At 44.5% G+C, this 18,235-nt stretch overlaps 1 protein-coding gene across 1 annotated transcript in view; it reads left to right on the top strand.

Annotated features, from left to right (window-relative positions):
* Positions 1-18,235, top strand: part of RNF122 (ring finger protein 122) — a 132,138-nt gene that overhangs the window by 63,309 nt on the left and 50,594 nt on the right. The gene's annotated exons all lie outside the window — the stretch shown is intronic.

An 18,235-nucleotide genomic window follows, 5' to 3' on the forward strand; every position in this document is an offset into this window, starting at 1 on the left:
AACAAGGCATTGTAATTTACAATGCTAATAGCTTAAACTCCCGCAAATGCGAGACCCATTGCATTGCAAATGCGTGGGGCGCAGCCGTGCTGTAAAGATTTTTTTTAAAGTGTTAGGAGAGAGCATGTCCTAACTGCAACAGCAGACAGGACAAAGCTATTTGAGAAAATAGTGCTCGGAGGCTGTAATTAAAGCCTACCGAGTAACGACATACATAAGAGGGGGATTCCTCATTGGAGATAACGAAATTAAACAAGGCGGTACTAAGGAGGGATTACTAATCCTATTAACCAATGAAAAAAGCCACAGTTTACAGTGGACAATGACACAAGCGAATGAAAAATATGGGCGAAGAGTGGGCGGAGCTTCAAGTCATTATCTGAACACAGCATACCTCGCAGAGTTGTGCATGCGCTGCCCAGGCTTGACCTAAAAAAACACCTAAAGAATTTCAGGCTTCAGCCTATGTTCTGGAAAGGTTTTATACCCTGTAATTGGCACTGGCTCTGCAGAGCCACCAACCACGATCTGGAAACCTCCTCTGTGCAGGGTTTCCATCTTTTTTTGTGCTCCACCATGTGATGTCGTTGGCTCTTCACTAGTGACTGTGTAAAGGGAGCTAATATTGTGTGACACACAGTAGCATCATGAGAGTTGCCAGGGCTGTTAAATGCTTTAATGCCAGCGCCCATCTGGCTTAGGTGTGCCTTCGTGTTTCTCCTTGCAGACACTTCTGAAGCTGCTTTTTGCAGGATTTCCTCGGAGGGCGACCCCTTCCTCAAGTCACCTGTGGACAGGTTCAGTGCCTTTCTGATGTGCCTGTTCAGCACTTGTTCACAGCGTGCACCAGGCTTCACAGAGAGTCACAATCCTCCTCTGCCAGTATATGGCACCATTCATGTGCTAATGATAGTTTCATGCAGCTCAGACAATGCTCCCCAATCCTACCCCACAGCGGTTCCGTGGCAAGGATGCACTTGGCCCTATTTAAAGCAAGGAAACTGGCTCCCTTAAGCCTTGCTGGGTAGTAAAAGATATTCATAATTGGAATCCACTTGGCCCCTTTGACCTGTGGACCCTGGTGCCACTGCACTTACTGCACTGTAGACATCTAGGCAGCTGTCCATATTTTAGACCTGAGACCTACAAACAGTTATGCCACTCCACTGTGCTCCTACTCTGCATATGTGGCTTAACAGCTAGAGCGGCTAATTTTGAAGCTGGGGAACTAGGCTAGAGTCTAGCCAGGGATGCTCAAGCATTCTGTGGTTCTGGGCAAATCACTTAATCTCGCCGTGCCCAAAAAATGAATGTGTCCATCTGTAATGCAACTGATGCTCATGTAAAGCACTCTGATACCTTCAAGTCGAGTTTGCGCTATATAAAACTGCAAAGAAAACGACGCCTACCATATCTGCACGAGGAGATAAGGACAACCTTGCCACGCTCCCTAATTCTGGCTTGCAACACATTGTGCTTCTGAGACGAACATAAAACTCTGAACCTTACTGATAATTGATTTGTATTTAATAACGTGCTGTTTTTTAAACTATTTGTAACCATGGTAATTTGATTTGGGATTGTTTGTATTGCTTTTATGAATTTGCAAAAATTCGAATAAAGATTTTTGAATTGAAAAAAAACTCTGTCAATGTAAGGATATCCCGTGGGAACATCCTGTGTAAGTTACATATATGTAACATTAGCATGGCATACCATAGACCTGAAGCAACCCCGTGATATTTTAGTACTGACACCCACACAGCTCTGCCAAAGCACCTCAGCTGTGACTGCTGTTTTCATATGGGGCATGCTTCTCTTCCAAAGCACCTCAATCACCGCACCCATGCCAGTACAGTACGGTGACCCACACACAGCTCTGCCACTGAGCCTCAGTACTGCCCTGCAGTACCCATGCTTTCGGGGTGTGGAACCCACTCATGGCATACTCCAATAAAACCCCTAAATCTGGTGCTTTAACACCACTGTGGTTCCAGTTGTGGGCCCCACACAAAGATTTAAAACGAAATACTAACAATTTTAAAACGATAATAAAATTGATAAGACAAGATAGTAAAGTGTAAACAAGCGGCTTCCCTCTCCCCCTTAAAAGAGCCCGCCAGTGTTACTCCTCGAGCGTCCTTATCCAGGGGGCTTGCTGTCCACCTAAGGTCAGAGATGTTTTAAGGCATGGGCTAAGTGGACTTTGGCCCAGGGTCCCAGCTTTTCAGCCCCCCCCCCCATAACAGCCTGCACTGTTCTGCAGAGAGGCTTGCCCTGGTGACCTTGAATATTGTTTAAACAGATCGTTTTAAATACTGTTTTCCTTTAATTTATTTTTACTGTGGGTGATGTACAGACATGTTGGAGAGAAATGTTGTGTTTATGTTTCATGCTACATCCATAAAAAATAGTGTTTTGTAAATCATAACAACCTCACGTATGAGAAAGTGAAGGGTGTCACAGGGATTATTTGCAGTAACATTACTGACCTGCTGCTGTGTTACAATATCAAAAACACGAGTCACTATCCCTGAATACGCGATGCAAACACTTTTCGAATTTGAAAGGGTTTGCCTGTGAACTGTCAGTGACCTGGCAAAGAAGGCATGAAAGGGGTCTAATTGGATAATTGGATCAAAGCATTTTCGAATAGAGACCCCAAAATGCGTTTGGCCGGGCCCTCCTTTAAATTTCCTTAAGTTGTCCCTGCCCTTTCGCTTCTCTACACTCCAGCCGACCTCGAGCCCCACCGCTTACAGATGTGGAAAACCACAGACCTCTGAAGTGCGTTTGTCACCAGTGCAGCGGCCGGGCGACACAAGGACATCAAACCAGGAAGCGGCTTGGCAGGAAACATCCTCCCTCGAGGATCTCAGACAGGACGGACGCATTGTTTGATTGCTGCAAAATGCCCCTCTCACTCCCCCGTATTCGTAAGATGTGTGCACTATTTTTAACAGCATCACGTATGTTTGGGGCTACTATATTTAGAGCTAGTGTGTTTTTTTACAGGTTTTGCAGCTGTTTAAAAAATAAAACTGCAACCGTGACGTACATTGAACAATAGGCATTTTAAATTAAACACACTGGATACATGGATGTCATCATCCGCTGACTGCTGTGTGCAAACTGGGGCCTCGGCTGGGACGCAGAGGAGAGCTAGATTAACACAAGTATTGGCAAGGCCAGTAGGTCTCGCCTTCGGGGTCTATTGCCTTTGCCAATGGTTTTTTTTTGCGGTGATGTACAGAATCACCAGTGCTGTGCAACATAGCTAAAGATAAAAACAAGCATTTACAATGCAATGGTCTCGGCATTATTAAAGGTAGAGCTATTGGCATTGCTCATGGCATTTTTTTTTTTAAATCTTAAATAAATGGCATTGTCATTTACATTGCCAATAGCTTAATCGTTAATTAAATGGCATTGTCATGTACAATGCCAATAGATTAATCGCTCGCAAATGCATGACTTATTGCATTTACACCCACACAAAGCCACCCACACAGAGCCATCCACACACACACACAAAGCCACACACACACACAGAGCCCCCCCCACACACACAGAGCCCCCCACACACACAGAGCCCCACACACACACGCAGAGCCCCCCCCACACACACACACAGATCCACACACACACACAGAGCCCCCCACACATACACAAAGCCCCCCGCACACACACAGAGCCCCCCCACACACACACAGAGCCCCACACACACACACACACAGAGCCCCCCCACACACACACAGAGCCCCCCCACACACACACAGAGCCCCACACACACAGAGCCCCACACACACACACACACACACAGAGCCCCATACACACAGACAGAGCCCCACACACACACAGAGCCCCGCACACACACACACACACAGAGCCCCATACACACACACAGAGCCGCACACACATAGGTGGCACACTATGATGAGCACACATTTTTAGCTTAAGTGTTTGTTAAGCCACGCCCTTAAGTACATTGGCCACGCCCCTTTGAGAGACCCCCCCGTTTTTTCATCCCACTTAAAGCCCTGAACATAATTAAACATGGTCGCGTGTTTGGTGGCCTTCAGCCACGCTCACACCCAGTCAAGTGTGCTCAAATGTTGTGTCACACTTTCTGCAGAGATGGTGTGTGGTTGCTGAAGAGAAATACACCTCGTATGTTTCAGGCTACCCTCCAGTCAGACCGCATCTGATGACTACAGCGAGAACATACATGATATCCGGGGCTGGCAGCTCACATTGCACACCCCCGCATGTGCTAAACCGGCTTTGCATTTATGTCACACACCTCAGAAGTCTGAGGGCCTGGAGCGGAGTCCTTGGCGGGGCACCTGCAGTTCGCTGCAGCGGGTGCATTAACCTCCGGCACTAGTCTGAACTCATAAAGAAAGGCCGAGTCAGATCTGGGAAAGAAGGGAGAGCGCGGCGCAGTCCCAAACGGAAATATTACTGCACCAAAAAAGAGATTTATAACAGTACTGCGCATGCCTCCAGGACACGATGTGACATTTTCCCGAGATTTATTCCCCGTCATTTATTTTTTTGCTATTTAACGTTGTTCCTTCTCCGCTCTGTCGTTTTATGTTTTGCTTTTTTTCTCAGCCATTTCTGTACCAATCCCTACCTAACAGTAACAATATCAGCTGTGAAGCGCCTTGTCACCTGATTGCACTTTAGTGTGCGCTATATAAAAACTCGAATCCAATCTAAACACGGGATCGACAAAGCCCATGGGCTGTGACTTGGCAGGCGTGTGAGGTAACACACTTTCTCTCGGGGCCTGTGAAGGACGAGGCTGCAAAAGACCATTCAGTCTCTTGGCCGCTCATTTTCTCCTCCTGCGTCTGGCAGCTGCCGGGCCCGAGACTCCGCCCCCTGCAGTAAACCCCTCCGATAGGTAACTCTAGCCACAACAGTTTTATTGGGAAACTTCTAACGAGATAGCTCGGTGGGTTGGGCGCCTTCTACAGAGATCTCTTGGAACCCTGCACGCGAGGGACTGTGATCCTGGCATGCGCGACTCAGCATTTCATACTGCTGAAGAGTACACAGTGAGCACCATTCACTAGGTTACGACAGCACGATTTTTAATATAAAGTTTACAGATTCAACTTAGTTTGTAGGCAGTGCGAATCACTGCATTAACTAGCCAGACCAGTGACTTTAGATGTATACGTGTGCGCCAATGAGCAGTGGTGCTAATCAGCTTGCCAGCATCTTGTTAACCTTATGTTTGGACATCGTCTGGGATAATTTTAAGCATGATGACCGGGATAAACTGTAGGAAACCGAAAGTTAATCATAGGGTGTTGAGCTTGATTAGCACCGTTGCTTATTGGCGCGTGATGAAGGCCTGCGAAAGTTCTACACGAAACTGCTACCAGTTCCCCTGAATCTCCTCCCTGGGCTAAAGAAAACCAGACAGTCTGTTCAACTTCCAGACAGGCCGCATTATCATAACAATAGCGCCAGTTTCACTTTGACTTTCATGGCTTATTGTTTTTTTCACGTTTATTCGATTGGCATTCATGGGCGTTAGCTTGTAACATGCACAGTTTCAAAGCACTACGAAAACGAGCAGTGGTGCGCGCCTGTAGCCCCGAGCCCTAAACACTCGAGACTGGTGCACGCGCGCCCAGCACCTGTCTGCAATTACCGCGGGCCCTGACAGCCGCGATAATTGAAGAAATATGCCCTTCTGCTGTGCGTGTCCGCACGGAATATGCAATAGGCGGAGCTACTCTACCGCCTATGGCCTATTGCGTGCTCTCTTCTAAAAAAAACACTCATGCGAGGCCCAATTGCCATGCAGCTGGCAAAAAGAAGGATGAAAAATCACGAGCAGCCAGGAATCTTTTAGGTAGTTTTTCGGAGATGCTAACTACAGGATTCTTGGGCTCCGCCCACACTGCTACGCAGTGTGACGTAGGCCCGAGCCCTAAAAAGGCAACATGCACGCGCGTGCTTACAAAATGACAATGGCTCTTTTTTAATCTTTTTATTTACTGATCAGAATTAGATCGATAAACAAAAAATAAAAGTAGTGCAAAAGCTTTTTTTTTCTTTTTTTGAGATGCTGGTGGGAGAAGCAACAAACTGATTTAGCACTGGTGGCGCCCCCCCTCCCCACACCCCTCCAATGACCACCTCTGCCACGGATTTCCTCACAACCACCCTTTAACAGTGCCTCTCAAGTCTCCATAACCCCTCTCTCTCAGATGCATTTAAAGATTTTTTTAGTGCCACTTATACCAGTCTAAGGTGTCGGAGCGCTTTACATCACACACATATTACACAGAGACAGTCAATCATACATGTGTAAATCAGTGTATAGGAAACGTTACATAAGCCAGAGGACTACAAGGTGCCATCCACACTTGTAGGCAATATAGTTTAAGAGGGCTTGATCTGGAAAAGCACAAACTCAGAATTTAAAACGTTACACCATGGTAGAGGGATCTCTTTATTAATAAGAATTGATTTCTACCCAAATAAACCCATTTTGTAACATTACGATAATGAAAGACTGGGGAAAAATCATAATACTCTAACCTATACCTTGCAGCTCTTTGATGACTGTTAATTGCTAACTGTTCTAGATTAGGATTTTAATTTTTAAACTGCAATTAGCAATAGGATTTCTCTGACTAAAGCAGTAACCCACTGACCTATTTACATTACATGTACTTTGTGATCTGCATGATATACGTTCTTAGCAGCAGCAGATTAACCCTTTGCACTACCTTACGAGTCAAAACTTCCACTGAACAAAACTCTGATAATCACTGGAGTTATCTTGACACTTTTATTGTTGCCAGAAAATTGCTAGAGGCAAGGAAAACAGCAGGTGTTTTAAAAACCATAATATACGGTGCCCCCACCCGACGATAGCACCCAGCGTGGTGGCATCGATCGAACCGCCTTAGAGCCGCCCCTGACAAAGAGGGTGCAGTTAGTAAAGTACAGAGGACAAGCAACACAAGGGCAGAAGGGACACAGAGGGCAAAGGAGAAATAGCACCGAAGGCGTGGGTGGAGGGAACAACACAGAAGCCATTGGTGGGGGGGTGGGAGTACAACACGGAAGAAGGAGGCAAGCAACACATGCTAGACAAAAGAGCAGAGCGTTGGGGGAGAAGCATTGGGGCTAGATAGCAAAACATGGAGCTGTTGGGAGAAGCACAAGAGGGCGAGCACAAAACGGAGGTGGGAGGGGGAAGCGCGCTGTGTGAGAGAGAGCAACATGGAGCATGACGGGGAAAGAAGTACACGAGGCAGACATGCACTGTTGTGGAGCGCTTAAGAAAAAAGTAGTGCATGTCTTTTTAATCATTTTTCGCAACAATGAAATGATTTCTTTCTTCTTTTTTGATATGATTGTTTATATACCAAGAAAAATACAAAAAATATATACTTTATTCTAGACATGACGAAACGATAAAATAAAATAATACTCAAGCTGAAATGATGTGTTGATACATATGTCATGTTTATGCTATACTTGATTGAAATTAACTAGTGGGCGTTTTTCCTTCATATTTATTTATTTGTATAATTCAGTTGACTTAGCTATAGACCTTTATCTACAAAGAAGTGCAGAGCTAGTCAGTGCAGAGATAGACACGTGAACCAGAAAATATTGTAGTTAAAGGAAAAGAACACAGAGAGATGAGCAAGATGCAAGAGTAAGAAGATGAAAGGGAAGACAGAAACCAAAAGGACCCAGAACTTGAAAAGAAGGGCACAGAAAGAGAGGAAAGAGAAAATAATGACAATTAAAAAATGAAGGGTAAACACCATCTGTACGTAACAAGGTGAAACGAGAATGACTAATTACATGGAATTAATGTGCACATTGCACAGTTCAAAATTGAATTTGCTGGCCACTGATCCGAGTCCTGATAGACAGAGGGCTGCCAAACCAACTGCAGAGCCTTACCTGAAGCCTGTAGGCCACAAGTTCTAATTCCAGTCATACAATTCAAAAGGTTAATGCACCTGTTGCAGAGATGTGTGTGTATATGCTTGTCACAAGTGCTGTTCAGAGGAAACTAGCCCACCTCAGCAGTACACTGATATATTAGAAGAGCCTTACAGTTATAAACCAGGAAAATAAAAAAATTAAAACTGACTCGTATCAAAAACGCACCAAAATTCCCCAGGAGCTCAAACTTTGTCCACCCTTAGCCACACAGCTACTCCACATGCTGCCCCACCTGGGCCACTGTGTCAGGCCTGACTATGGAGTCACTTGTTTTAAATATGTCCCTTCCGTCCCTGTCTCTGCTGGCCTGTCTCAATCACCATATCTTTCTGGGCGGGGAAGACAGACGAGTGCTCTGAGACAAGCAAACCACAAACAGGATGTTCCTGTCACATGCTACCAGCAGCAATGCCAAGTGACAGAGGCATAAATATCTATTTGTGAAACAAAACAATAGCATGATGCCTGCAGTTCCTGGAGCTCTGTTCCTCCCTCCCCACCAACCTCTTAATCAAGCCATGTGCAAACATTGTACTGGAACAATTTTCAGAGTAAAAGAGCTGGACATTAATTCTACTTTCCATCGCACATACTCCTTAAAAATGCCTTTATGTGCACTGAAATGACTCAGAGCAACTGTAGTGGCTTGCGAATTAGAAATAATGGTACCCTTCCGGCTCCAGATGGACTCCGTAGAACTGTGATCTAAGTGTTAGAGCAGGATGCACTAAAGTCTGGTTTAGAATGTTGAGTTCACGGTTACATGCAGAAGAATAAAGACGTGTATTACTAAGCTCCGTGGCGTAGTCCTTTGCGGGTATACAGGCTGGGGAGGACTCTATAGCTGGTGACAAGTTAGGGCATAAGTAACCTGAAGATTGACAGTGCTCTCCCAGAGAAATTGCCGTGGTACAAGCAAACTGCTCATACGTGCCACGTGTGTTGCAGTTGAAGTGAGGAACCAAACCTTATCCCTCGTGGAGTTAAATCGCACCTCCAGCCGCCGTAAAGAAGTAAAAAATTCTGAAAGCATTGCAAAGAAATCTTCACATCAATGACTGAGAACCTGCTGGTCAGATCATACATAAAGGTACAGCACTGCTACGCAATTTACAGTCATATATGATCGGGACAATGAATGCTAAAGTCAGATACCAGTAGGTTTTCAAAGAGCAGCTATTGATAATCACAAAGTGCAAGATAACTGTGGGGAGAGAGATGGTGGCCGGAGGAGTTGGGTTCCGCTCCCATCCCAGTCGCCGAGCTTAAAAACCTCGGGGTCTGGTTGGACCCTTCCCTTACGTTTGCATGCCACACTAAACGCACGGCTGCTTGCTGCTTCGGCATCTTGCGTGGGCTCCGTCCGGTGCTAAAGTTCTTTGATGCCCCCACCCGGCAACTCATGATCCAAGCTACCGTCATATCTAGATTGGATTATGCTAGCTCTTTGTTGGCCGGACTGAATGTAGCTGAGATAGGGCGCCTGCAGCGGATCCAGAATGCTGCTGCGAGAGCGGTGGTGGGTCTTCCTAGATTCTGTCCCACCTCCAGCACCATTCGAGCATTGCACTGGCTCCCTGTGGCGCAGCGGATTCAGTTTAAGGTCCTCTGCGTCGCCCATAAGATCTTGAAGGGGTCCCCTGCAATGATCCTCACGACACTCATGGCCAATTACATTCCGGCACGACCCTTAAGATCGTCAGATCTCGATTTGGCTGTGGTCCCGCGCTTTAAGCGAAGCAGGGCCGGTGGTCGCTCATTCCGAGTGCGGGCCGCTGCTCTGTGGAACTCCTTGCCCCCGGCAATTCGCGCCATGAGCGATGTGCTCTCTTTTCGTCGCGCCTTAAAAACATTTTTATTTCCTTAGTTTGTGTGTTCTGTGCTGTTTTATTTAGTTGTGTTGTGTAGCTGCCTTGTCTGGCGCCAAGACGCTCCTTAGCTGGAGCATTTGCGCGCCTAATAAAAACCACATAACATAACATAACATAACATAACATAACATTACAATCAGAATTGATGACGAAAAAGAGCAAGCAAATAAACGCCTAAGAATAAAACTGTTATTTACTCACCAGAACCTAAGTAAAGGGAGCCCTTACTACCTTAGCCTCAGGCGCCGCAACCCCAGGTCAAGTCAGCATGGCAGCCTGTTTCCACTTCTTCACTTTTGCAAAACATGACTGTAAATTGTTAGTCCACATGGTTTCACAAAAAGCAAATGAAAATACAAATCACAGAATGCACATAGGGCCAGTTGTAGAAGTATTTGGCCAAAAAGTCCTGTGTGCAAACTGCAACCAGGAAATTGGGCTGCATTAACCCCTTCGATGCTATTGACGGAACAGTTCCGTCATGAGCGTCGGTTGGCCTGTGCTCATGACGGAACCGTTCCGTCATGAGCCCGTTGACTCATTAGAACGTTCAGCACAGCGCAGGAATCTGCGCCGCGCTGAAGGTGTTAAAAAAGAAAAGAAAACATGTTTTGTTTGCTTTAGAGTTTGTAGCGGTCCTTTGGACCCCTGCCGACTTCCAACCTTTTTTAACATTTACAAAGGGGAAGCAATCCCGGGGGGACCTCTCAGCGCATGGATAGCCTCATGGGTGACACGCAGCGCTCTACAAATCCACCTTACATTATATTACATTACATTACATTTACAACTAAAATTACAACTTGGGGGTCAGTAACTTTTTAATAGTTTACTATCACTATTTCAGTTCTAATTCATTAACACAGATGTATAGAAATCACTATTTGGAAGGGACGACTACAGCACACCCCTTCCAAAGAGGGATTCCAAAAAACTGACTTGAAAAATAAGTTTAGTACATTGCCGAAGCCAGTTTTCGGTATTACAGTCCGAAGAGGCTTGAATAAAATAAACTGTTTTGTACATTGGTCCTTTGTTTTGAAAGGAAAGTCCAGTGCCACCAACAGGGTACTACTGAGAGGAGTGTTATCTGTCAGCAGTAACACTGCAAAACGTGGAAAAAGCAGTTGACAGGCCTAGCCTATTTTAAACTACACAATTTCCTAGCTTTTGCACTACTCACCAACCTGGGTTAGTACCTTCAAATATAAGGGTGAGTATAGCATGGTGTATATTCCTGTGTGGTAAGATAAGCTAGACCCAGTCTGCCACTTCCCACCTCATTTAGCCTTCCCACCTTCTAAAGGAGCTGTTGCGAATGTATATTCATTGGTTAATGTAATTTTCTGTATGGTTAATTTAAACTGATGTGGTCCCATCTATTATTTAATATAATGCAATTAGGAAATGTGGTCACCCAATATTTATGGGGTAAATTTTCTACTATCTCAAAATTATGGTATGAAATGTGGTTTTTTTTTGTAGCATATAACAGTGTGTAATCGAGATTGGTTAGCACCAGACCTCTGACACCCTACTTACAATAAAGAATATACAGGTATTTTAAAAATAGTTGAGTAGATTAATGCGCCTGCCGAGTAGACCACACAGTGTCTCAAACAGAGAGACACAAGAAAAACCTTCGGTCACAAAAATATAACATTGGATAAATAAAAACATTACATAACATTAAAAAGATCATAAAGTAAAAAGAATCTCAATGGTGCTCTTTAGCTGCACAATGGTAAATCAGAAGATAACGCCACTAACAGAAGTAAGATTTCCGCTGGGCCAACTTAAACTTTTTGGGCTAAACATGAGGCATGACATACAATAATACAGTATATGATTTTACACATTTCTAACTCCACATTTACTATCAGTGTTTGCAGGAGGTAATGGGGATGTCTTTTTGTATTGTGGTGCAGTTTTACCCTGTAACCTGTCTAGGGAAAATGTGTCATCCAAAGATTTTTACCTTTATACTCCATGCATACATACTGTAAAACGTGCAGTAATTTGGATTGGACTGTAACATCAATAACTACAATGAATAATGTTTTTTGATTTGTCTCAACTCTTTTTTTTTTTTAAGTTCGAGTTTGATTTGTCTCAACTCTGAGTGAAAATAGGAGCATTAAAACTGAGTAATAATAAATCAGTGTGGTTTTATAATTGCATGGATTAAAGAAAGTAAACATAATGGGGCTAATTATGAGTCTGGCAGTCCGAGAACTGCCAGACTCGTGGTGGTGCGGCAGTGGCGGTCTAGCCTCCGCCGCACCGGTAGTCAGACCGCTCCATTATGACGTGGGTAGTCGGACCGTTTGGGCGCAGCGATCAGAGGATGCAATATGTGTGGCAGGACAGCTGTGGTCCCGCCAAGCATATTACGATTTTTCTCTCCACCAGGGTTTACATGGCGGTTCCACCACCATGAAAACTCTATCAGGGAGAAAACAAAGGGGGTCCTTCAGGGTCATGTGCCTCTGTGCCCTGTGTATGCACAAAGGGGGGCACATGTGCCCCTCTGTGTGCATATATACCAGTTCCTGCATGGCGTGGAAGTTACAGCCCATGCCATGCAGGAGCCTTGTGAGGCTTTCCCACTGCTGTGCCATTTTCAAAAGCACTAGCGTCTGTGAAAGGGCACCACAGAGGGAACTGCCAAGCCGGCCGCCCGCCAGACTACAAAAACTTGTAGTTTGGCAGGCTAGATCGACTCTTAGTGGTGTGCGGGTGCAGCTGTGGTGGACTGCCCAACCCACCCTGCCAAAAGTTTCAATCGGGCCTTATGTGTTTTGACCAGCCTAGAATATTTGTTCCCTTATTTTCATTACAATGCTAAGGGGACCATTGCGACCTTCATATGCTGCAGGGATATTCGAAATAAAATATTTACATGTTAAGTATATTCGAAATGCTATGGGCTTCCTTTTTCACACACTCTTGTCCATCAGTTAACCTCTTCGGTGCTCATGACGAGACCAGCTCATCATAAGTCACGGTGGAGCTGTGCTCATGATGAGCTGTTCTCGTCATAATGGCTGCACTCCGCCCAAGCGCGATTAATTCCCCGCCTGTGCGGGCGAATTAATCCGTGGGCGGGGTTGTGACAAGACCAGCTTGTCATGAGCACAGCTCCACCGTGACTCATGACGAGCTGGTCTCGTCACGAGCACTGGGGCGCAGCACTCCCCCCTCCCCCCCGCACCGTGGGGGAATTACCCCCGCAAGGAAGGGACTAGAGTATATTGGCATGCTGTGTAATCAGAGAATGGAAAATAAAACATAGGTCGTCAAATAAAAATAATTAGCAGCAGTTTGACAGAAGAACTTGCCTATTTGAAAGTCTGTGCTTAAAATAGACTAAGTATTTCTGGATGAAAATGACTCCATGGACTCTGTATATCCTATTCTCCATCTAACTCGTTCAAGGTTATCTGGGGTGCTGCAGCACCTCCAGCACCACTAGTTCCAGCACCACAGCGTGCAAGGTGGGAGCGTAAAATTGCTCTTATGATCCACACCAAGGACTTGTTTTTTCATAGCATACAGATGTCAACTGGCAGCATCTTGGTAAGCAATATTTTGCCCAAAATCTTAGGCACGAAACTCTGTCACAGTTTTAGACCTGTCCCCAAAATGAAACCTAAGTTTCTACATAATTTTGTAATGGACCTTAGAACCACCTGGCTCATCAAATGGCTTCATGTCAGCAGGACACTACTTTTCCTGTCCATTCCGTTGCTTTTACATATTGTTTTCAGGTGTGTGGATCCAACTGGCTCAATTAAAATGGAAGAAGACTACAACTCACAAAATGTACTACTAGGTTAAGGCAAATCCAGAACTGGGAAAAGATTTGTGTTCCAGTGACTCTATGTGACGCTTTGTGACTTGTGAATCCTATCAACATTTTTAAGAGTTTTGAAGATATTGAATATCTTTTTCTGTAATGTTTAGTACCTCCCATCCCCAAGGGCATATTTTAGTACATTTAGATTTGGGAGTCTGGGTTAGTGAGTGAGAAATATACTGATCATCACAACTGAGTACTAACAAAACAGAGAAGCTGGTGTGTCAAGCAGGGTGAAAAGATAGAAGCTTGCGATTTTAGGAGTGCCAGTGGTAGGAAGGGCAACCAGTATTTTGAAATGAAAACAACATGCCCAAAGCCCTTCAAATCTTCCTAAGCATCAAGGTGTGTGTACAGGGATGGTTCCTCTGGTACGGTGGAGGAGCACCGCCCCACTCCTGAAAGGACAATATAAAAATAAAATGACAATTAAACTATTTTGTCATTTCATTTTTCACTTCCAGTCGCGGAGTCTAGGGTGGGGGTGGGGCCATGTTGCAGCATCACCCAGCAGGGGCAGGAAGAGTGGTAGGCACTTAATGTGCGCATGTCGGTTTAGCCAGCCACCATAGAATGGCCAAACCGACAAGCTCACTTTGATATTTCCAGGCTGTACCTTGAAGATATCAGCAGTGCTCAGAGACACAGGCTCCCAGTCCCTGCTGAAGCATAAAACCGGCTCGCTCCGCCCAATCTCAGTACTTCTCTCTCATGCTGAGAATATTAGCATGAGAGCAGCGCTGGGATTGCATGGTGAGTCTAGGAGCCAATGCTCATGGGGATTGCAGGGCCGGGAGCAGAAGAGCAGCGCGACACTGGAGTGGAAGATCCGTCCCGGTGCAGTGAAAGGTAAGTAAACATTTAATTTATTTCCCCCCGCACGCTGCCCCCTCTATGTCAGATTAGCAGCTACTCTGTGTGTGGTTGTTTGTGTGTGTATATATAAGTATAGAAATTAAAAAAAGATGGCAGTTGGTTACAGCCCACAGTCCCCCAGAGATAGACCATGAGGTTGGGTGTCTGCTGCAAGAACCTGTTTGTAACCTGCGGGCCGTAGTTTCAATGCTAATCAGCTAGCTTTGCCGGCTAACGAATTTGCTCTGTGTATGATCACATGCGAGAGAGACTCAGTATTTTTTATTTTGTTTTGCATTTATATCAGGTAATTGTTCTATGGTTTATTTGATGAGGTCAGGAGAACATTTTCAAGGTACTTGGTGCATTTCAAAGTTGAGGTGCTGGATTCCCCAGGCAAGGTCTTGCTGAAAATTGATTAAAATTACCAGAATGCAATGAATGTCTTGATAAGGTCAGGGACAGAAATATGCTATTAGGACATTCTTGCAAATGAGTTTTAGCAGCAATAAGCCAGGGGCGGCTCTAGACTCATGGCGGCCCTGGGCAGGGAGCGTAGGTAGGGGGCCCTGGAAGAGGAGGTCCGGGCAGGGCGGAGAGCAGAGGCCAGTGAAGAGGGGTGGGAGTTTAGGGTGTTTGGAAGTGGAACAGAGCCAGAGGCCGCCAAATCCATGCCAGGGGCCGCCACGCAAATATGTATCCATCCTCAGAGAATTATTATATTAAGGATATATATTGGCGTGGTGGCCCCTGGGGTTTGGTGGCCCTGTGCAGGTGCACAGCTTGCACATGCCTAAGGCCGCCCCTGATGGACTTGAACCTACTTGGTTACCAGAGTGTTTACATTTTCTGATCTATCTGTGAAATGATGCACAGTACCAAGTGAAAGAAGACCAGTTCGCTCACCAACTGAGCCTGAAAAGTCAAGCTTGGTGAGTAGACTGTGTATTTTGTATTTGCAAGTTTGCATTCTTATTTAGGTTGTTAGTGGTTTTCAATAGCATGAGCCAAGCCCTAAGATTCATCCGTGTGCTTCACGTAATTACCGGACATTCATTGGAGAGACAGTGTCACCAGGAAGTGTGTAACCACACACTGAGTTTAAGTACTGTATCACAACCATATCATAATATCATAAAAGTAATTGTCTATAGGGAAGTACTAGATAGATAGACAGACAGACAGACAGACAGACAGACAGACAGACAGACAGACAGACAGACAGACAGACAGACAGACAGACAGATAGATAGATAGATAGATAGATAGATAGATAGATAGATAGATAGATAGATAGATAGATAGATAGATAGATAGATAAATAGATAGATAGACATTTAAGTTACAATGATAGGGAGTTAAGAATAGTAAATCTATTCCTACCTATATATACTTACTTTCAGACACAATGATGTGGTAGTCGAAATTATGGAGTCAATATTTTGCCAGGACATTTTTTTCACTTGATATTGTGAATACAGTGCAACAGAGGCCGTTCATAAAGACATATTACTAGTCACACGTTTCTAGAGTATAAACCAACATTTCATCTAAATTCTGGGTAAGAGAATTGCCAATTCAAAATCTACACACAATCACAGCAGAAAAACAAATGCTTTTAAATGTTATGAATCTTACATATTTAAACAATTTACTTGGTAATAACAGATAAATTACACAATATTTCCCTAAAAAATACCAACCAGTTGCGACAACAAAAGTCCTAGGGCCTCATTTATGGCAATTTGGCGTAGGGCAGCACAGCAAGGCACATTGCTGTGCTGCCCTATGCCAAAGTGAAAGGGCTGGAATGCACCATTTTAAGCAGTATGGTGCATTCATGTCCTTGCTGCCTGCTCTGGTGCCTTTTCAGCAGCCTAGCACCAAGTATGCACCCTTGCACCATGGTGCAAGTGTGCCTTTGTTGCAGGCATGATTCTATTTGTGCAGGAAAGGGGCACCTTCCAACACTATAGCAATCCTAATAGGCCTTTCCCTCTTTCTTTGTGTGCTGCAGAATGCAGCACACATGGAAAGTGGGAAAAAAGAGGAGACATTAAATTATTTCTCGTTGTTATGCCTTACCTTGAGAGGCATACAGATTTGGTGCCTCCCTAGGTTTATATGTTTTTGAAAATCTGGGGCAGTGCAAAATTCCATGGGTGTTGTGGAGAAACAACCTTTACAATGCAACCATTATATTGCACTACATTTACAACGCAGGCATTACATCGCAACATCTTTTACAACGCATGTCAATACAACGCATCCATTACATTGCATGTCACTACAACGCATGGCACTACATCGCATGTCACTACAACACAGGCATTACATTGCATGTCTTTACAACGCATACCATTACAACGCATAGTACCCCTACACTATCCAACATTTACCCTACTGTTGCACCCCCTGGAGTTAGAATAGTGATTTTTACTCCTACACTATCCAACACTTACCCTACAGTTGCACGCCATGGAATTAGAATAGTCATTTTTACCCCTACACTATCCAACACTTACCTTAAATGCAATGCAATGGTATGCGTTGAAAGATATAATGCGATGTAATGGAATGTGTTGTAAGTGTAGCTTTAAAAAAATCATTGTAGTGGTATGCAATGTAAATGTATGCGTTGTAAAGGATGTTGCAATGTAAAAACTGCATTGTAAAGGCATGCATTGTAAATGTATGCATTGTAACGTCATGCATTCGTGTTGTGTGGGAAAACCCACTGAAACATCCATGGAATATTTCCCGGGCGCAGAGTAAGGCAATGCAGCGATTTGAGTAGCGACGCTTTGCTTTTCATTTATGAAGCCACTCAAATTCACACAAGGTGGCTTTGAGTGGCTTCATAAATCTTTATGAGAGCCCTACGTCACCATGTAACACTTCATATGTTGCAAATGTGACACCGGGATCTCATAAATAAGCCCCCTATTTTTTGACAGAAGTTACATACAGATTCATCAATGTCCCGATTTGCGAGTCCTTAATAGCGATTATTAAGGAATCGCTATTAAGGACTTACAAATCGGGATTCATGTAGAAATCGCAAAATAAATTGCGAACCCTACAGCCTCCTTATTTGCGATTAGCAAATTGCTAATCGCAAATAAGGAATAACTCCCCATTCATTCCTATGGGCCTAACAGGTAGATTCATCAAGCATTTTTGCGAGCGCAATCGGTGCGAATCGCAAAAATTGGCCGTTTGCATTACTGCATTTTTCTAAGTGGTATGTTACACACACACATGTCCTTTGGACATGTGTGTGGGCAACATCAGTCTACATTGACATTTCGGGGGTGCTACAGGGTGTCCTTTGGACACCCCTGGCACCCTTGAAACCGCATCCTTATTTGCGATTAGCAAATTGCTAATCGCAAATAAGGATTGACTCCCCATTCATCCCTATAGGCCTTACGCCCATAGGAATGAATGGGGAGTTATTCCTTATTTGCGATTAGCAATTTGCTAATCGCAAATAAGGAGGCTGTAGGAATCGCAATTTATTTTGTGATTTGTACATGAATCCCGGTTTGCAAGTCCTTAATAGCGATTCCTTAATAATCGCTATTAAGGACTCGCAAATCGGGACATTGATGAATCTGTGTGTAAAGGCCCATAGGAATGAATGGGGAGT

The sequence above is a fragment of the Lissotriton vulgaris genome, chromosome 11 (genome assembly GCF_964263255.1).
Source record: "Lissotriton vulgaris chromosome 11, aLisVul1.2, whole genome shotgun sequence".
NCBI lineage: Eukaryota > Metazoa > Chordata > Amphibia > Caudata > Salamandridae > Lissotriton > Lissotriton vulgaris.